Here is a 22914-nt window from a genome sequence, read left to right as displayed (position 1 = left end):
AAAGGAAATGGGTTTCACAGTACAGTTTTTGTACGATTTAAAAAATATGTCTTTGCTCCATATCACAATATTGTTGTTATTTATCATGATTTATGGTACCAAGATTACTTTCATCATGACATGTTCATAACTTGTTCTATTTATTGAAATTCTGTCATCACGCAGATTAAATTAAATTTGTTTCCAGATTTCTTACTCTTATCTAAATCAAACGTTATTTAAACAACATTTGTATCATTTCAGTGGTGTAATCATGGAATTACACTTCGGCCTCATCATTTTTAATTCATCAAGATTTAAAATGTGAGCTGGTTTGTACGGCTCAGTAAAACTGTGAAAACACTGTTGTGGATTATTGATTAGCCACGGAGCAGGAATATTAGTACCAGCAACTGGATTCACGGATAGGTAAATTGGTATTGTAAATTAGCTTTTTTCTTTTAAGGTGTTCAGTTTGGATCAGTTGGATTTGAAATTTGTTTAATGTTCATTCACAATTTTTTTTTAAGATGTACTTTTTCTGAAAACAAGAAAACTGTGTTTTTTAATTGTATAACAAGGCGTTTGAGGCATTAGAAGTAGTATTTAGACGCATTTTATAATTAGTCCCAAAGAAAAACTGTTGAAGATATGGATATGAATACGCTTAATAGTACCCTCATTTGCGACCTAAGTTTGGTTGTATTACATATTAATTTACAACTATTTTACAAAATAACTTCGTTACACTTTTCTCAGAGAGATTACCTTCGCAACCTTCATAACAAAATTAACCTTATCGTTTTATTTTCAAAAATAATCTAGTTCAATCAAATCCCTCTCGCATCCATCTATCAAAATAATATGGTTGCGCCCGAGAAAATGCTTAAAAGAAAGAATTTCTTTATAGCTACTCCCGACCTCTTTCAGCCTATACCTGCATTTTCACGTCAATCCCAACTACTTTATCGATATTCATCGACATAAAAGAGTCCATTGGTGACTGCGTTAATTCAAAATTCAAAATACTATATTTCTCATATTTATTTCATGTATAAATAATAATCATTACATACCGGTATACGTAAAGCAACTAAATACTGAACGTAATCCAGAAAAGTGTTTACATTATTAGTGTAATATTAAATTTGACTGGCTAATTGAATACTATGTAACAGACTAAAAGTTCAGTACTGTAGATATGTTTACTGGTATGGGTGAGTAGGCAAACAAATTTAGAGAGTAAATAAAGGCAGTTCTTAGAAGATTAAATGCCATCGGTTTTAGATTGAGTTCTTTATTCTAATACAATAACAATAAATAAACAGATATTTCTCCACCATGAATTACATTCATTTAATGTAGGAAGTTTGAGTAATTTTGTAATCGATCCTAAACAATTGCTGAAAATAAAAAAATCATTCTTAACAGTATTATAATTTAAAGATTTAGGGAGTTACATGTTTTAATGACGTCTATGACGTATAAAGTAAAATTTGTAATGAAATATAATCAAAGAAAATGCTATGGTTCTTAATGAAATATTACTTAACGATAATGTTTTTTACAATTCCCTTTCGTCGTCATTGCACCACCTTATTTCAACCACTCCCACATGTGTGAAAGGTGGGCAAAAACCTGAGTCCGTGTAGCCTCTGCAGCTCCGGTGGTTTTTCTATGTAGTCAATTTTATTTTGTAAAACTATATAATAAACGTAACACATTGTTTTTATAATCAGCCTAATATTTTATTTGGAATACACAAATAAATGCTAAAAGTTATGTCCTGTTTTAAGACATATTTGTCTTATATCAATTTTGTGGTCTTTGACATCATCAATTAAAACCTTCAATTCTTTTCAAGCATAGACATTTCTTTGCATATCTCTGTTAAGTTTAATAGTCATTTAAAATTATAACTTTAAAATACAGTCCATTTATTGTTATATTAACAAACTATAAATACAGACGCTTATTTGAGGGAACCTCAGGCATTTTGTGAATGAATTATGTTCCAAATTAAAATACCATAGCCTAATAACGTGCACTCAACGTACCTTTCTTACAACACAATGTATTTTTTCTCTATAACAATGCATATCAAAAGTGTATTTATAATTCCTAAAAAATAAAATTAATGTTCACAAATAATACTACAATAAAGCTACTGAGTTGTTGCAATCTGTTTTCGGTTGGAATATTTTCTTTAATTTAGAGGTTGTTGGGCGATTGACTAGATAGAAGATGATGGACACTGGCCTAGACAGAAGATGTTGGGCACATAACTTTATGATGGCATTTCTTAATATATGAAAAATATACTAGTTTTTATAATTTCACTCTATGGAGAAAAAAATTTGAAGCAGAATAATTTTAGGATATCATCAGGTCAGAAAAGTGTTTGAAGATAAGGATACGAATTTTTACTATGTGTACATAAATGGTATTTAAGGAATTATATGTATTTTTATTTATTAAAAACGTTAATTGCCTTGACATAAAATGTATTAAAATCATTATAATGTATTAAAAAGATTATATTCCTCATACAATATAGTTTCCTTAAGGCATAAATTAACAAAATTGCAGGTAACTCCCTAAAGTTGTTTTCCCTCGGCGCTTATAATAAGGACATGATTACAAAACTACCTACCAATTTTACTTTAACGGCTTTTATGCACCTTGGTGTAATAAAAATATTTTCACTTTTTCTCTATATCAAGAATTTTTTAAATGTTCTAACCAATTTTCAACCAACTTGGTATCCTAGAGAGCCGAGTGGTTGTTTCTATAGAATCGAACATGCATTTCCTGAAATGCGTAGATCGGCGTGCCAAGTCCCGTTAATCGGCAGTGTCACTAAAAATACAATAATAGAGCCGTGGTTGCCTCACAGTCGAGTGTGTGGCGGCAGCGTTGCCCTCTAGTTGCCGGAGCCGGCCGGCTGTAGTAGGTGGTGCAGTGTCGTGTGTAGCTGTAGTATAGTGGAGTATACTACTCTCACAGTGTAGTAGTAGCGAGTGGCAACGATCTCGCGGTATCACTAGGTTAATGGGTTAATGCTCAATATCGTCATTTCAATTACTTCTCACTACAAGTACTATTGGTCGAGTTGCATAAACATAGCTACAATGTTGATTACACGAGCTGTGCGCCGGTATGTATACAATGTATAGAGTAAACTTAAGAAATGTTAAAGTAGTTTTAAAGATATTTGAGGAAAATTTTGTTTTTGTGTTAAATTAACAGTCAGTGATATAAAGACTTTTAAAAGGATTATCATTTAACTTTAACCAATTTAAAAAGTCAATCTTTTTGTGCCTTGTCAAAGGTTGTGCTTTTCGGGAGTATATACCAGTGTAATAGAAAGGGTCTAATTCTGAAATCTTAGGTATTTTTTATCTCACTTAATATATTTCAAAAACTTTTATAATATCGAGACTAAATGGTGTAAAACTAATAGATTATTTAATTATATTGTAGTGTAGAGTAAAGTTAGCTGTAAAAATCGTATCAAGCAGATAACAAAAATCTTAATAAACTTAAATATATTTTGATGTTTTTTTTTTAATTGAAAATCGTCTAATGTAATGTTAATTAATAATTCAATGAACTTAAGAACTTATTTAGTACGTAGAAGTTACTTCTATTTTAATGTCAATTACTAGTTGATTTATAAATTTTCAACATACTTTATCATCGGATGGGTGAGGGGCACTTATTTGCTGAGTACATTAAAATTACAAACAAGAATTTTTTTTTGTAAACACCATTTTCCAAAATGGTGATGAACACGATTATTTTGAAATGTAAACATGAATTGTGTTCGAAAGATTTTTGTAGTTTTGAAAAAAGTACTATACGTATTTTAAAACTATTAACACATTATCCCAGATATGGGATCTAGCAGATAATACAGTTTCTGTTTTCCTGAATATAAACTATGTGTTTTATGAATTGTTACACTTAAAAGTAAGTTGATCAAATAACAAAATGACAACAATAACACTTTTGTTTGATCAGTACTTTATTAATATTATTGACAAAGTCGATATTGTATACAAATGTTTACCCTTTATTACTTTCAATCTATTAGTCAAGTTAAAAAAATCTATCTAACTCAGTGTGATGAAGAATTAATCTTATGCCTACTTGAGCCAGATAAGATAAATTGGCACTACATAAAAAATTAGGAAACTTCAGTAAATCCAAAACATAGTGTATTATGCGATTGATCAATACACGGCATATTGCCTACACTAAAAGAATTTTGACATTTTTAATGTAGGAAAGCAACCAATGTATAAAATTTAACACATACCATATTGCTGTATTTTGGATATTTAGAATTATATTGGTGGAATAAACTTAATACAGAGCTAAATGTACTATATACGATGTGACTTCTTTGTCATAACTGCTGTATATACCTTCCAGATTGCCAACAACGCTAAATAGTATGAGTGAGTGGCATATTCAGAAAAAGGAAGGCCGTTTTCTACTAACATAACGGTTTAGTAAGAGAGTTTACCCAAATACCTAACATCAAACACTTATTTTCAAGCTCAAATCTTACTTCTTTCTCAACGGGCGTATGCATAAAATACTGCGCTGCCTGATGAAACACATCTCTATGTTAAGCTGGATGTAGTTGTTGACTGGCCGTATGTTTATACTCCCAAGGTCAGCTTTGATATGAACAATGCCCCTCTTCAGTGAGCTCCAGACAAATGAAGCCGACACGTTGGTAGACAGTGCAGTGTTTCACACAACTAGAAGGATGGGTTAGTTTGATATTCATTGAACAATATAGGCCCCAGACAGTCTCCCCGAGGAACTCCACAATGATTAGTAGTCCAGCTGTTCAATTTTATTTATGATCTGCCATCTAAATATGATCTGTTTCAATCGTTTGCATTCTTGGCGAATTTAATGAAACCCTGCTTCAGTGGTCAGCAACTTGTAATCTTTTAATACAGTTCTAAAGATTGATAATAATTCATTACAATCAACAAGCTAAAGGTTTTTTTAAAATCATTTATATATTTACCAAACCAACTGGTATGTCTTGTACTTACTTTCTGTCTGGTAGTACATGTACTTCAATATAAGTTACTATTTAGCAATAAATCTTGTCGTAACTGATTAAAACTAATCTTCAATTGTTTGGGAAATGTTGACTGGAAACTACAGTTTCCATTTCGTACGTATTCATAGATGTTACTACGACAATATGTGTTAGATAGTCCCTGTTTTACTTCATTTACTGCTCTCCATCATCCATATATTGTATTATTTTTTTAATTTCATTGACATCATACACGTGTCTGTTTTAGCAAAATGTTTGTTTACATACTATATATCTTCTGTGGTTTTTTTTTTAATTTTCAAAGAAGACATCGTATTTTAACTATTGAAATACGTCATTTTTATAAATTTCAATTAAATTTAGTAGGCTTGTAATACTGAAATTATTGTTTAAATATCTCGTACTCTAACATTCATAACCCTGTGTTGATTTGTTATTTTAATTTAATGATTGAGGGTGTGTAAGGAGAAAGCGGTAAAAATTTAGTGCAGGAATAAACCCATGCACGATAACGCTGTGGAGCGACCATAATCCTTACTTACACCCATTCTCCTGCCACTTTTGGTACTTAAATAATATAATATTTAAGAAAAGAAATAAAACATTGTAGACCGTTATTTTAATTAACCCGGACAAAATAGGATCTCGCACACACACAAACCAACATGACGCCGATCTCCAATCATGCTAAAACCCATCTCTACATATTTAATTTAGAAAACCAATTGTCCCCTCATAATGTATCCGGCACCTACCACCTTTATACTAATTAACTTATTCCATAATAATGATAAAACCGACGATATAAAATTTAAAATAACACTTGCGGTGTTCCTCGCCTCCGGAACGGTACCACAGTTCATCACTCACTCCACGACTCCCCGTTCCGCTCGGTTCCAAGCTCTAGTTATCAGTCCGATGAACTGGTCGGTGATCAACAGGGCCAGCTTTCTTATCAGCATATGATATATATAATCCTGACTGTCAACCCAATCCCCTGATACATGTGGTGGTTAGCCATCACAACTTGCAAAATGAATGCATTCAAGTTTTTATTTACTTTAGAGCAGTACATAATATCACAGTATTACATAATAAGTAAATTGTATTTTTACACGTATATAAGACTTTTGTAATTGGTTTTGAATATTAGTGATTAATTGAATAGATTAGACTATAAATTGAAACAGAGTTTCCAATAAAACAGAACGCTGCTGTAGAATGAAGTTTGAAATTAGGTAACCGATTAGATAAATTTCAATTGGTTCAGCAATGATATTTAACATGTTAAGACAGTACTTCTTAAGCCATCTTCTCGACTGTCACTTACTTAGAAGGTAAACTTTTGATAAATTTATATAAATCTAATCTATAAGCTTTTAATTTTAATGTATTACTGGCATAAAACAATGAAATGAAGAAATGAAGCTTGGACAGCCACGAACAAAGTTACAGCCATACGTAGATTTTTAATATTGCATACTTAGATAAGTGATATCACTCTTTATAAGAGGTTTGTACAACATAGGGGTTAAAAAATGAATTTAGGATAAACAGAAGTAAAATATTATGAGATTCCAAATAAAGAAACAACTAAAAAACATTTTACCACTAAAAGTAGAGGTAGCATTAGAGCTCTTGAAATAAAACACTGTTTTACCATTAATGATTCAAAACAATTAACTTTTTAAAGGAATGATGAGTTAGTTGATGATGTCAATAATAACAGGTCCGTAATGTCTGGTAATTTATTCTTTTATTAGTAAAACTATTAAACAAATTACACAAAGCCGACCACAATCTTTTTCACTCTGTGTTATATTAGGAAAGAATACATTTTATAGCGTTCTTATACTTCAAAGAAAATAAATTCCACATATAAGATAGATTTTATAACATCATAAACTATCTCATTCCAGCAATTCTCTAAAAACGCTATAGATTTATGTTGGAACAAAAATTGTTAGAGAGTTTATGAGCTCATTGGGTGCTATAACTTTTCATCTACATGTCTGACAATTTTATTAATTCCTCTCGAGAAAGTATGCTTTTAAATCAAGTTTAAAGTTGCTAAAGTGTTACATCTTAATTTGCAATATGTCAAAAAGTAATTTATAAAGTATAAATCTCTTGATATGTTACAATTACAACGTTATATATTCATAAAGATTTTTTTTTCTCTTATTTTATTATTTATACTGAATGTTCCAAATCTATAGAGCATACAGAATAATACATTACAAATCCTATAGTTACTCCACTTGTAAGTAACGATCAAGCAAATCAAACAAATTTGTAACGATAATTTTCCAAAACAGTCACATATAAAGCATCTGGCGAGACAAAAATAAATAATTGCCTATAAAAATATCAGCTCTAAAAACAAATTTTTTTACTACCTAAACAGGAACGGAACAAGAACTATAAGTAGTCTTAAACAATGAAGATCCGTTATATTGTATGAGAAGCACTTGGATTTTAACTTTTTTATAATACTAAATTTATTGTCAAATAAACATTGTAACAAAATTAATTAAAGAAGTATAATATATAAATATACTATATTACTTACTTAAAAACATTAAATAAGTTAAAAAATAAGTATAATATATTAAATTTTATTCTAATTCATCATTTAGTATACACACAAGTTCAAAAGCCAGCCGATACGTAAATATTCAGTCTTAGCAAGTAATCAATAATTAATTAAAAGGGCGAGCTAAAACGTTTTCTCAATAAATTGACTCCAAATAGCACAAGTATTTTCCAAGACTTTCGTAAACAAAACAAGCTTGATTGGTTCGATTCGAAATATTTTCTTAGATCCGAAAACAGCTAAAAAGCATACGAGCATCTCGATTTGTTTTGCTTTGTCTGTTAACCATACAAATGCCATTCCATATTTCGTAAGGATGTAAAGCTGGTTTTGAACTACTCAGCTTAAACATCAGAAAGATTAAACTCAGACTGGCAAACTTTAGTGTAATAGCAACAGAAATAGATATGATGCTTACACTGGGTAATGGAAGGAATCAAGCCTTTCGAAATTTGGATAGCAGAATACTAAGGTCTCATTTGAGGCTATAATTACTCTTAAAAGTAAATTTTGTTATCAAATCTCAGAGAATTTAAAGCCTTCTCAATATTGGAATGTATATTATCTGCTCCATACACGCATAAATACCCTAGTGTATAAATCTCACTATTACTTGATAAATGTATGTCTTTACACGGTAGTGTTCATTATTTTACAAAAATAGGCAATAACATATATGAAATAACAGTTTCTATTTTTAGAAACATTACTGTCACTCCACACAATATAGTCTCTAACATTAGGAAATATTTAACTGTATAAATTATTACTTTTATGATTACACTGGCAATGTAATAACCATAACGACCATGGACTGTCTTATGTGAAATTCGCAGTAACTTCTTTTGTCTTTTGAGCTGTGCGCAGTTCTTTTGTAAAGTTAACATGCGTTTCTAAAAAACATCTCACATTAACCATGCAGTGTAATAACATGTACTAATCTGCTACAGGCAGTGTAATAACATGTACTAATCTGCTACAATCTACTTGTTTTATACTGACAAACTATCATCAAAGCTCTAATCGTCCAATCCATTAATTTATAAAATAATTATATAATTTAAAAACACATAACTGAAGAACTTGCAAAAAAAGATGATAAAATGACCTTAAAAGCAGTGCCAGAATCCTTTTTAGCTGATGGTGCAAATAAAACCGTCTTGTCAAAGTTTTGCTTTAAGCATATTAAACATTAGTTTATTTAAATGGGTAATATACCTATCGTTAACGTCAAATACAAAAATTTAAAATTAAAGATAGAACCCTCTGGTCCTGACGTCTCGTAACGCCGAGTATAGAGGTATTTATTTATTGGTATTGGAGTTGGTTTATATTTAAATGTATTTCTTATAGGAATGTTTGCAACTTTAAAGGCCATTGGGGTGGAGCCCCGATGTCGAAGAGATAAATCCTTCTTTATTACGCCTCTACAACACAAGATAAACCTATGTACACTATTTCACGTTTCTATCTTTCATCTCAGTCATTCAGAACATTTTCTTTAAGATATATATATATATTTATTTATTTATAATAGATTGCAGTATTTATTAAAAAGAACTAACTTTTAAGTACGTTTTACATGAAAAAACATTGTTGTGCACTCTCAAAATATTTAGAGAAACTTTTTTAGAGAACATTTAAACTTTTAAAACGAACTTTCTAATGTTTTCTCAACACAGGTGCAGTTAGTCTTGATAGTTGTTTTTTCTTCTCAATCATATCCCCTAGAAGTGACCCAACATTGAAGTTACACCTTCATCTTTTCTTAGGAAATTACAAATACAGAAAGGGCATTTAAATTTATTGGTTATGTACTTGTTGATACAAATACTGTTACAGTCAGAGAGAAAATTTAGTAAAGAACAAACCGCGTTATTCAAATACTGTAAATGCGTTTACTCTTTAAAAGCCACATGTCACATGCGATTTCTTAATATTTAAAGTAAGCATTTTAGTTTCTAGTTATACTGAATGAATTCACTAATCTACCAAATCCGAATACAACAGAGGTTTTATAGAGGAATTTATATAAGTTACAAAATTCAGGTTTTTCGCTTGAGCAAATTTAGATTTTCTAAAATAAAAAGAAAGTTATTTATATCCCTCTATCTTTTCAGGGTAAATAGTTTATCAGAGAGTTATACTAAATATTGAGCTAGTAGAAAGGAATGATAAGATCCCATTTTATAACCATTAAATATGTTGTGAAGGTAAAGGTTTGATTATTTAGGTTAGGAAAATATTTCTGTTCTATAGTCTAACTAAACTTGGAAGTCAATAAAGGTTTATACTATTTATATGATAAATGCGAAATTTTGTGAAGATGTTTGGATGTTAGACATCGTATTATGGCATATTTACACAGTAGGAAAATAAATAATAACAAAACCACCGGACACTAACTTGATTAAACGAAACATTCGCTACGTGACTACAACTTAGGAAAATGACTGTGATGAATCTGTAACCACTGCTAAGGAATCACAGCAGACACTAAACGCAATTTTTTATGACAGAAAATTGTCGAGTCGACATCGCTTACATTGACTACGATAGAGATATGGGATAGAGAAATAGGATGAACTAGCAAACAGGGATTTGGAAGTAAGAGTGCATTTGTACTGTTCAGGTTTACACATACTTTCAATATACGAGTATCGAGGGTATAAACAAGCAAGGTAGCCCAGGCAGAAGGCAAAAATCTTCTTTTAAACAATTAAACTAATGTTAAATATTGTTAGTATTCAGAACGGTTTAAAAAGTTCGTGTCTTAGTGTATGTTCGCGTCATTAGATTTTCCACACATTAACCCAAGACCGTGGGACATACAGTGAGGAGATGTAGCACCAATAGATCTATTGAAGAATAAGGCACAGCCAGAAGTTACGATGCGCTGAAAGTTGACGAATTCTGACTGTAAAAGGCCAAATTATGCTTGTGTGTATATATAAATGTCTGTAAATTTAAGACCAAACGTTATACTGTCAAAACATTAAAGTAAGACTCTTTGGTAAGAGCAAGAATGACTAAATGATTTGCTGTTGTTCATCAAATTTCTGACTCATGAAATCTCAACATATCCACCTGCAAACTCAACATACACAAAATAATTTTGAAAATTGTACATTAACCCACCGAACGGTCAAAGTATATCTTCTACTTTTTTATTGAATATGTTGACACTTACATAATATGTTCAATATAATACATGACGGTACATTTGTCGTTTATACTATCCTTTCGTTTGTTATTATCAATGTTTCCTCTTAACTATTAACTCAGAAAAATATGTATATAATGTACTTGATATATGCCTACTTATGTTTCCTAAAAATATCACAGAACTCCATCATACCCCATCATAAAAGCTTTTACTAAGTTAGCTACGGACTTCGGTTTAGGTTTCTCCAAAATATCTTATAAATATGTTAAAATTATACATTATTTTACATTATTTATTCTCAAATTTTCTGAAATATAAACAACTTACAAAGCAAAAAAAAATAATTTTCAAAAAACAACAGCATGTCTAAGTATGTTTTATTACATTGTATATTTAGTTTCTATATTACAAAAATATAGAATTAAATTTTATATTTAACATTATTATAATAATGTTAAATATAAAGTTATATTTATGAATTATCATGAATTCTTCGGACATTCAAGTTCGCTCATGGATGACTCAGATAAGTTCATCTGTCAGTGATAAAAAAATTCAATAAAACTACGTTGTAAAATCTCCAACCCAAACCATAATACGAGAATACAGAGTCCAAGAGGATAACTAACAACAAATAGTTACAACTTACGAGGACAAATACAGCTATACGTTGAAACATTAGTAAGGGTTCACAATAAACATGTTACGTGTTAAATCTACGTACCCAATATCAGTATTTATTTAATGAGTTGTTGAGACAGATACTCTTAAAAACGTGCACAACAGGTTGGTGCTGATTGGCTGCCAATGATTGATTATCTGATCATCGCAAGCAGACGTTATAATTAGTCCTAAGTTAGGTTCATTAAAGTTAGTTTTATTTAGTGCATCTTTTAAAAGTGCTTTTCTGTGATTTGACTCTATTTATTTGATTGCTGTCAGAATTTAGATAGGTCGTTTATCCACCACCTGAGGAAAAGATCAGATTGAATATCTCGAAATGTAATGTTACTGATGCTTTATATTGCTCAATGATTGCAATTTTCCTGGAAAATACTGTTAACTTCACAACCCTTCCATTACCATAAACGAACTTCACACAAATAATTATATGTGTATTCAATATTTTAATCTCAACATTTGTATGTGTACATACTGACTTTACGTATTCCAATATGATTATCTGAAAACACTATCATACTTTGATCACACATATTTTAATACTTTCAGTTATAGTGAATAAATAAGTTCATACAAAAGTGTTCATTATTTGTCACAAATGCTAAACATTTTCCTACCAAAAATTCTTTACTACAAGAGACTGCCCTGAAATTATAACCAACTTTGAACAAGATTCATTCAAAAATACAAAACTTTGAAGAGGTAATTTTAACAGCACCTGCTTTTTATCAATGTCCCACATTTCTATATCACTTATGACGGAGGACGTAATAATATATGTGTAGTTGAAAACGGGTAAATAGGCTATGTCAATCACATCATCGATTTTTAAAGAGGTAACAGCCTCTAAAGTTTTCACGTTCAGAATTTCCACCGAGCTTTGGGTCGCTAAAACCAACCTGTCTTCGATCACTCGAGAACTGAAGAGGCCTACCTGATCAGGGAACGTTGCATGGGCCACCGTGGACGAAGTGCGCCGGTCAAAAACATAAATGGAACAATTAAAAATAAAATAATTTTCTATACAAAAAAGTATGATGAAATCACAATAATGAATCGCCTTTATGGGTTTACAGCTGGCCAGGCTCAGATAAATTGTTGTGAACTCGTCTTTGGCTACATTATAACTGCTGACGTGGTTTGTTATTTTGGTGAAATCCTTAGGCCCCTTGGCGAACGGATTGTCAGTCCTGAGATTGAATACTACGTCGGCGGCATCATCCAAAGATAATACGTAGAGGTCCCAGCCTACAACGGGTGCTTGCAGGGCTTTCTTCTTGTCCCCGGTGCGGATGTCCCAGACGTGCACGACTGGCAAGTGACACAGCTTGGAGAACAACAGATGACCCACGATCCAGTTGTTGCAGTCCGTGTACAGAGTCTCCGCGTAGTCACTGACCACTTGGTCCCTATCAACGGAGATGAGGTACTCCAGTGGGAAAGATTTGTCCGGGAGGTATATGCTGAAGATCTGTACCAGATTCCCCTGGATCACCACCAGCTTGTCCTCCACGATCTGATAGTACACCCCCTCAATGCCGGTCCCGTCCTCGTCCTCCATGTTGTACTCATACAGGCTGAACACTACACTGGTGTAGAAGTACGGGATCTCCTCTATGTTCCAGATGGCGATCTCGTTCGTGTTGAGCACGTGTAGGAAGAGATAGACGTTGCCGTAGATGATTTGTCGATCGTTGTTCTCCAAGAAGAGCCCGTTACCCTGAGTGTGGACGTTGTGGCTGACGCACTTCCCCTCCCGCCAGTTGCTCAGCAAATGGTTCTGCCTCAGCAGATTCACTCGCTCGGCACAGAGCGGCTCCAGAGATTCGTGCTCTGGATGGTATTCAAACTCCGGCTTCACACACGGCTTCGCCATACTCACATAATTCACGATGCTGCGCCTGTAGTGCCTTTTCCAGATGAGATTGTCGTTCAGGACAGAGCGCAGGTAGGAGCAAGTGGCGGAACATGCCAGGAGGTCCTTCAGGGACAGGAACTGAGCTATGTGGGCAATCACTTCCCCGGGCAGAGAGATAAGCCCTATCTCTGCCATTTTGTAGGTATCTGTAACAAATAGTATGTACTAATAAAAAAATACTTAAAGAGTTCACAAAGGATCAATTTCAAAACCAGCATGCTAAAAAAATATCGAGTCGATTTATTATTGCTATCTACTGTTTTCAATTGCTGACTTCTTAAGTTAAATTAAATATTCTTATTTCGATAAATTGAGGGTTTTAAAATACTAAAGCTTGTAATATTTTTTCAAATTGTTTATTTTGCAAATATAATGCATGCACTTTCACGTTAATTAAATAAGTTCATTTGAATGTTATAAAACATATACAACATAAAAAACACATCAAATGTTCACTGTGGTTTAATTTACAACATATGATCAGCTGTAACAATCGGGAAAGTCTTGAATAAATTCGTCAGCAAATTATGCTAACGAAGTCCAATTTAAGAAGAACAACCAGCTAACCTTGGTTTTGATTGTAATTGTAGGTAGCACAGTGAATATATTAATACCGAAAGTAATCATATAATTAATGTTTGGATAGTCTTTCTATCTACAAAAATTATACACGATGCAACAATTCTACTTATTTATGCCAACCAGTCATTATGCGGTCTAGTAAATTGGCATATGCTTAATTAAATTAGTGTTGGTAAATTTAAGTACTAATTCATTTCATTTCAATTAATATAAATATTTGGTGTATTTTTGTTCTTTTGACAAAATTTAACAATTTTTCTTCCAATAGACATTTTTGTAATGACATCTGTAATATTTTTTCACATAGTATTAAATTTGATATATAGCTGTAGTTTAATATCTTATGAAATTAATACAACCTGAATTTGTTCAATCATTCCACTACTGCAAAGGTATTACGAAAGAAAGACAGTTAAAAACAGAAAGTAAAATATAAATAAATATTTTTTCTGAAGCGACAAAGTATCCAGTCTACAAGAGTTCTAACAAAACATTGTCTTCTTGATACTGATATAATATTTAAGACAGTTATTACTAAAATAAATGTTTTGCTGAAGAATTAAAAACCAAACAAGAATTAACTTCACATTCTGCTTACCGAATAAAGACACAAGGCCACAGCGATTTCACCTTCCCACCATTGACAGTTGAGTTCGGTAACAGATGAGACCAGAGAAGATGGACTCGTCCAATGCTAGAGGCTATGAATAGAGCAACGGACATAGTGAGCCGGCCAACTCACGTGAGTTACTGGCAGTATACAAATATTATTGTTTACATTGCCACCAACCATATCATGTTTGAATATTACAGTTGCGCCACCAAATCATTGTAAGCCTATGATTACAGCTTTAAATGTTGGTAGGCTAAGTATAATCTAGAAAAATCAATGTTGATACCACTGGCTATGCCTTATGTCCATAAAGTACGTAATAGATGAAAATCCGTAATATACTTACAATTACAAGTTATTAGTATTTAGTATGCATGAATAACGTATAAAGGTTTTTCGTACTCTTAGGACAAGGAGCTGAGAAATCTCTCATTTCACAGAGTCCTAAGAAGACATTTGCGCGTATATTCAGGATGGATAAGGATGGGGGCGAGGGGTCGCCTCCTGTCGAGATCCATGAGGAAGGATAGCAGGCACTATCAGTCATGTCACCTTGGAAGATGAAGCCAGTTCTGTACCAGCCTCTCTTGTCAAAGCGGGTAGGGGGAGCAAGCCCTTATGTCTAGGCTACTGACTGTCTTTAACCTTATGGGCTTAGGGATCCCCACCAACTCCCAAACGCATGCATCTAGACGGTAGATTATATCTATTAATGTATCCTTGCACCCAATATCTCAACATTTGCGGATAGTGTGATGTAGGGGAAAACGTGGTAATGGGGGTCACCTAAGGGAGAAATTCAATAAAAAATAGAAAATGTGCGAATAATCTTTTAGAAGTCAGTCAGTGGACATATGTTATTAGTTATGTCATATGATTGTTGAAATAAGTTACGATAAAGGTAAACTATATTACAATGTAAAAAGTAAAAAATGTGCTTTGACCCGTTTTCTCCCACCTTTGGGGTAATGGTGGTCAAGTATTTCCTAATGTAAAACAAATGGGAAAATACAAAAATAACATTTTACTCAAGACAAACTTTTATTAACCACAATAAACAATAAAGTTGAATGAATTTAAGAAAAATATGACATTTTTCAATAACATTTTTCACAAATATCGTTTGGAGTGTCGAAGCTGCTGCAGAGTGCATGCACCCAAATTCCAAAGTGCATCTGTACCACTCCTCTTTGTCTTTTCTATAGTCTCCACATATGAAACAGGTTTCTTCTTCTTCTCTGGACAGCTCATCGAATTCGTCATCGTCACATATGAGATTTTCGTCAACATTTTCTTCCTCTTCTTCGCTCTCTGTAAACAAATTTAGATTTCGTCTAGCTTTCTTTCCTTTGTTTATTTTTTAGTTTTCTTATCTTTGTGGGTCAAATTATTTTTCTTTGCATTCTCAATTCTTCGATTCTTTTTCAACTCTTTTTCCCGTTCTTTCTCTTCTTTTATCTTCATGCTCTCTAATAATAGATTCTTTTGTGGGGTAGAGGTCAATACTTCTGAATGTTGTTTTTTAGCCCTTTATTCGTGTTCCTACTCAGGTATTTTCTTTGGCAGTGGTATCAAATTTTCCAGTGTCAGATACTGCCTCAAGGCATCATTTCCTTGTCGAGATGTGGACGGTCTGCACAAAGACTGGTCGTTGTCAAGTGAACCATTAGGTGCTTTACCAGCATCAGGAGTATTTTGCAGTGAGCAAATTGGAGATTCGATAACTTCATCATTTTCCATGACGATCTCAGATACCTCAAGGCTAGATAAGAGGGTATCTGCCAGGAGAAAATCGATGTCTGTGAAGACATCAGGATTAACTGGATGAATTCCAATGTCTTTGAAACAGGCCACTGCATTGATCATTGTCGCAACTTTACAATAGGCTTTATTGAAGAGCCCAGCTATTTCGTATGGTGTTATCTTCAACAGGTTAGATGACCTCATGTACAAATCACATTCACGGCGGAATCTTGATTTAAGGGGTGAGTAGAAAGAGACATCGAGGAGCTGCATCCTGTGGGAGGTGTGTGGAGGGATAGACAACATGGTAATGCCATTTTGTCTGCACAACTTCAGGGATTCCTAAGTCACATGGCTTGTATGGTTATCAAGTAGTAACAGAACTTTACATTCTGCGCTTGCATTTGTGTGGTGAATGAAGTGTTTCAACCATTAATTTGACAAACATTGTTTCATTTGACCATCCATTATGTGTGCAATCATAAATTGCACATGGTGGACCATCTTTCTGAAGCTGTGGGGACATCCTTTTTCGAGGATAAATAAACATAGGAGGAATGAAATTCCCTGCAGCATTCATTGAACAAATTACCTTGATGTTTTTCCCCCTTTCCCAGCTGGTGACCGATCCTACCCTTTTTTTCCTTGCGTTGACACTACTTTACCTGGGTTTTGAACCGTAGTCACATCTGTTTCATCCATATTGTATATGTTATCAGGAGTGTATTTCTCTTTGGTCATTACATCTTCAAGATTATTGAAAAATCTCATGACATCTTCTCTAATCAGTCCTGTGATTCTATTAATACTCACAGCTTCTGGTTTACGGACACGAAGAGGATTCCTTTTTATAAAGCCCTTAAACCAGTCTCTTCCAGCAAGTTTAGTACTTTTTGAAAAGTTAAGGGGTAGATTCTTAGATTCAGCATATTCATAAGCGATTTGCGAATTTCCAATGGAGATAATCCATAAAATAAATTATCTAACAGCTGGAGTCTAGCAGTCAGTAATTTCTCGTCTTCAGTTGACAAGACTGTCCAACGACCAAGTTTAGGTTTTCCTACATTCTCAATGTTTTATTTTTATTTTCCTCAATGTTTCAAATGGGATGTTAAACACTGGCAGCTCTTACCGAGTTCCCTGCTTTAACAAAATCGAGAGCTTGTATTAGATGATCCTCAGACCAGCTCCCTCTAGTGGTTTTCCGTACATATGTTCTAGACATATCTACCTAAAACAATAGAATAACCAATAGCGTCTTGTATTTTTGTAAATGTAATACTTAACTCCTGAGACCACGCAGGTGAGCACAGCGCTCACCCACGTGTGTTATTTTGACTGTACGCCTGTATTTGTTGGCGAAACTATTTGGGGCTGAGTGTACCTTCCTAGAACGCCAAACAGACGGGTTTTTCCTTCGCCCCCTCCACCACCTGTACCCCTTCCCATTGTTCTTCACTATGGTGAGCACGCCGCTCAGTAGCGGGCTGTCACTGAACAAGTAAACTGCTTAGTGGTAAATGTGTGTTTTTCAGACGTTAAGTGCTATGTATTGATATTTTATCAGTTATCAAGTTCTCCTGGAGTGACATTATTATATTTATGAGTATGGCAACTAACCATGAGCAAGAAATGCCCATCAACCATTGGCTAGATGAAAGTGACAATGAAGAAGACGGCCATTTTGTAGTGGATGAGCCTATGGATAGCAATGAAGAAGAAGAAGTTTATGAACAATTTAGTGAACATGACAAGGCATCAGAAAATGAAGCTGAAGAACCTCAAGGTATCGTAATTCATGCAGAAAACAGAATTCCTTTTGTTCTTGGAAAAGACAGTGTTACAAGATGGCTGCTTCATTGTCCCGAAACGAATCATAGAGTTAGAAGAGGGCGACAAAATATAGTGACGGAAGCTCCAGGTTTGAAGGGTAACACAAGAAATGCACTGTCCGCATTTGACTCTTGGAACATTTTTTTCACAAATCAAATTATAGATCATATTGTTGAAAACACAAATAGGTTCATATAAGGAGTCAGGCAGAACTATACTAAAGAAAGAGATTGCTTGAATACAAACTCAGAAGAAATGATGGCATTTTTTGGGATTTTATACTACGCAGGTGTTCTGAAATCATCAAAAGTGGATTTGCCTGATCTTTTGAAGAAAAGCATGCTTTCCCCGCCAATCTTTAGACTGGTCATGTCTATAAACAGGTTCAAGCTTCTTTTGCGAGCTTTGCGATTTGACAATATCTATGACAGGCAGGAAAGGACCAAAACGGACAAATTTGCTCCTATAAGACAACTATTTGAAGACTTTGTACACCAATATATGGGTGCATACAGTCCTGGACCTAATTGTACAATAGATGAGATGCTTATTGGTTTCTATGGGTGATGTCCGTTCAAGCAATACATTCCGAGCAAACCGGACAAATATGGTGTAAAGGTGTTTTCATTAGTTGACTCTGAAAACTTTTTTACTGTGAAAATGGAAGTTTACTGCTGAGTACAACCTGTGGGGCATTTTTCTGTAGACAATTGTCCCTCATCAGTAGTAAAACGACTAATAGAACCCATAGACAACACAGGTAGAAATATTACATGTGATAATTGGTTCACATCAGTTACACTTGCCAGAGATCTGTTGCATAACCACCGAACTACAATGGTAGGAACAGTAAGGAAGAACAGGGTAGAGATCCCTCCAATGCTTGTAGAAACTAAGAAAATGCCAGAAAAAAGTAACTGTAGGCTATGTTTCTTTTTGCTTATAAGTTAAGTGTACTCTTGTAAGTTATGTTCCAAAAAGAAACAGAAATGTCATCTTAGCATCCACAATGCATTACTCGGATACTATTGATCCTGCTTCAGGTGACAACAAGCCGGAAATAATTACCTATTACAACAAAACCAAAGGAGTAGATGTTGTAGACCAGAAACGAAAGCAGTACTCGGTACGAGTGTGTAATAGATGGCCACTAGCTATATTTTTTTCTTTGATAGACATAGCAGTATTGAATAGTCAGATCATCTACCAAACCAACAATGGAGTAGTTGTATCAAGACGTGCTTTTTTAAAAGATCTTGCTTATAGTCTTGTTCGAAATCATCTAGCGACACGTTTGTCCAATCCTAGGACTATGTTGAATCCACAACTAACAACTCTCATAAGAATTCAACTTGGAATCAGACGAGAAGAAAACCCAGAAAGAAACGAAAATGTTGATTGTGAAAAGTGCAGTGTTTGTCCTCGAAAGAAAAATCAAAAAACAAAGAGTCGATGTGCAGTGTGTGGTGTTTCAGTCTGCGGAGAACATGCAGTGACTACCTCCACTAACTGTCATGGTGAACAAGGTGGTCAACCTGATTACTACGAAGACTAAACATGGTAAATAACACTCATTAGACAAGAACTATATTTCTAGAAACATAATTTCTAGATTTTATATACGTTTTTACTTTTCAGTAATAATAATCTTATTTCAATCATATATTAATATTTTATTAGTTATTTCCTGTCTTCTAGCCTTTAAATGAATAGAAAATAGTTTTATTACAAATATGAGTAATAAATAACCTCATAATAGGCTGTTTTCATATGGTGAGCGCTGCGTGCAACGGGCAAAGTTTTTGAACTGCTTGTCCTCAGGAGTTAACCTTTAAAACAATGTGGCGTAATGAGGGTCAGGTGACCCCCATTCCCCCACGAGATTGAACACCATTACCCGCATTGTAAACAAGTAATTTTCGACACATTTAGAAAAACCTAATTAAACATTAAAACCCGCGCAAATGTTTAGAATAAAATGATCTACGTACCAGAATATGTAATCTAAGGAAACATAATGGTGTTATGGTACTTACAGGCTGCTAAAGCTCATTCAAAATAATAAGAAAAGTGGCACATACATTCACAAATGCCTCACTCTTCTAATGATGGCGACTGAACTGCCTACTTGCCTAGTGCCTACTCTCGTAGGTTAGTTCCCAAAGCTGATAACCAGAGCGCAGCACTATACACACTTCTGCAACGAGCTCCTCATGCAGCAGAGAAATGGGGTGATCAAGACTGGTGGAGTGAAAGAGTGGGGATGGAGGGGCCCCTCCTGCCAACTACAGATACCCGTGTATCTGTGTGGAATGAGACGAGCTTCTCATGCATATGAAGAATGGGGCGATCAAGCCAGGCGAAGAGAAAGGGTGGGGGGCAGAGCCGAGCAGTACCGATAAATCCCGAAAATTCCTGACAAACCCTGTAGACTGTACTGGTGGCGAAAGAAAAGAAGAGACCTGGCCCGTGCCGGCACACAGCTGTGTACTAGTGTGTTGCAGCAAGGTAATTTCAGGCGCTTCGCCACACAGCCAACCCTGCAAATTGTTTATCCTAGCAATGGAGTTATTTGTTTTCAGTAATGTGGCATTCCTGCAGAGTGTGACTCATCCTAGACGCGCTCATTATTTCAGTCTGTCAGTGTTGCATCACGTGTTCTGAAGTATTGGTTGAATTCAATAGACATTGTTGATTTGTTATTGTTGTTTTAATCTTTATTGTTGTTGCTGTTTTATTAGTATTTGTACTGTTATTTTTAATTAATTGTATATAAAAATTTAAAATGTTCGGAAACGTGGGGCGAGAATTCATAGTAGGGAAAGGGAAGTTATAAGACGAGTGATAGAGATTTGTGATAAAGAAGCGAGTGACAAAGTGTTAACAGTGCCTGTTGCAAAAGCAACAGAACGTGCTGCTAAATATTGCAAAGTTTCGAAACAATCAATAAAAAGAATAAGAAAAGAAGCAAAATCCACTCCTGCAGAAAAACTTATGAGTCCTGGTAAAAAACGTCAAAGATGTGATCAATATAAAATTAAAATAGACGAGTTCGACAGGCGAGTGATTGTGAATGTCATTAGGGACTTTCATGCATTAAAAAAGTTGTGCCAACCTGTAAAAAACTTACCGGTTTTACGTGAAAAAATACATTTTGTATGGAGTGAGTGGGCTCTTCGACGTGAACTGAAAAACATGGGGTTCAGATGGAAGAAGTGTGGGTCGAAAAGAAAACTGCTTATTGAAAGGCCTGACATTGTTAACTGGAGATTCGAGTATCTGCGAAACATTAAGAAGTGCCGAGACAATAAGAAGAAGATATTTTACCTGGATGAGACGTGGATTGACTCTAACTTAACGTTACAAAGGTGTTGGCAAAGTCTTGAAGTGGGTGGAGTATTGCCGGACATGAACGCAGCAAACCGCGTGATCGTTGTGGACATAGGATCTCAGGATGGCTTTTTGAAAGGTGGTCGCCTCATCTACAAAGCTAACTGTTCCACGGGAGACTACCATGGACAGATGAAAGGTGTGAACTTTGAAAAGTGGATAAAAGAGCGTGTGCTGCCAAATCTACCTGATGACTCTGTTGTAGTGATTGATAACACGCCTTATCACGGGGAACAGGTAGATAAAGTACCCAGTAAAAGGGCTACAAAACGCGTCACGATAGAGTGGCTGCAAAGACATGGGGAATCCTACGATGAAAAAGGCGACAACAAAAGCAGTGTTGTATGAAGCGGTTCAAAGATTGAAGCCACCCAGAAAGATCTACAAGATTGACAACTTGCTGAAAGAAAAAGGTCATACTGTGTTGAGACTTCCACCCTACATGTGCGACCTCAACGCTATTGAGTTTGTCTGGGCTCAAGTGAAACAATACGTTCGACACAACAATGCTTCAGGTAAATAATTTGTAAAATATTTATATTTCTGTATTGCGTTTTATGTAAATCCAGTATATCACAGGTGCTGCATTTCTTATTTAACAAGGCATTCACTGTTGTGAATAATTTACAAAGATATCCTTATTTACGAATTATTTTTAAATAATATCTTTTTAAACACATATTATAAAGAATACCCTGTGCAAAGCCAGTTACAGCTGCTAGTATTTGATATACTGGATATTTAAACTTAGTGTTATGTCAAGAGTAGCCTATACAAAAGAACTCGTTGTTTTGAGGAGTTTGTCTCATATTGGTGTAGTAGTGCTATGGGCCCAAGTGAACTGCACTGTTGTTGGACGAAAGAATAAAAATAATATTTACGTAAATATCAAAGTTGCAAATTTATTTGTAATTAGATTATTGTCATTATTACAATAAGACATTTAATTATACTTAGCAAAAACATTCATACCGTAATTTCTTTCGATAGTGTGTCCTTAACGAAACTATCAAATTTGGCGACAACGGCACTGGACTCAGTGACTCCTGCTAAGTGGAAAAATTATTGTGACCACGTGCAGCACATTGAACAGGAGAACTGGGAGAAGGACGGCATCACGGAAGACGCAATAGATGAGTTCGTCATACGACTAGGCGAAGATGACGATGATAGTTCCAGCTCTGACAGTTCGGATGACCCTAGTGACCCTGAGTCTGATGGAGAATTAGCAGTACCATTGCCGATGGACACTGATACAAGCACAGATAACAAAATGTTTTCTAAATGAATGTGAACACACTTGTTTAACTTTAAATGTAAAATA

At 34.3% G+C, this 22914-nt stretch overlaps 1 protein-coding gene across 2 annotated transcripts in view; it reads left to right on the top strand.

Moving 5' to 3' along the window:
* The first annotated feature begins 266 nt into the window (after window positions 1-266).
* LOC124357098 overlaps window positions 267-22914 on the top strand; it is a 75170-nt gene continuing 52522 nt past the window's right edge. For both annotated transcript variants that reach the window (XM_046808535.1, XM_046808539.1), the window contains exon 1: window positions 267-408. The gene's annotated coding sequence lies outside the window, so the exon portion shown is untranslated. The remainder of the gene's footprint in view (window positions 409-22914) is intronic.

The sequence above is a fragment of the Homalodisca vitripennis genome, chromosome 3 (assembly GCF_021130785.1).
Source record: "Homalodisca vitripennis isolate AUS2020 chromosome 3, UT_GWSS_2.1, whole genome shotgun sequence".
Taxonomy (NCBI): domain Eukaryota; kingdom Metazoa; phylum Arthropoda; class Insecta; order Hemiptera; family Cicadellidae; genus Homalodisca; species Homalodisca vitripennis.
This window is presented reverse-complemented; position numbering and strand designations above follow the sequence as displayed.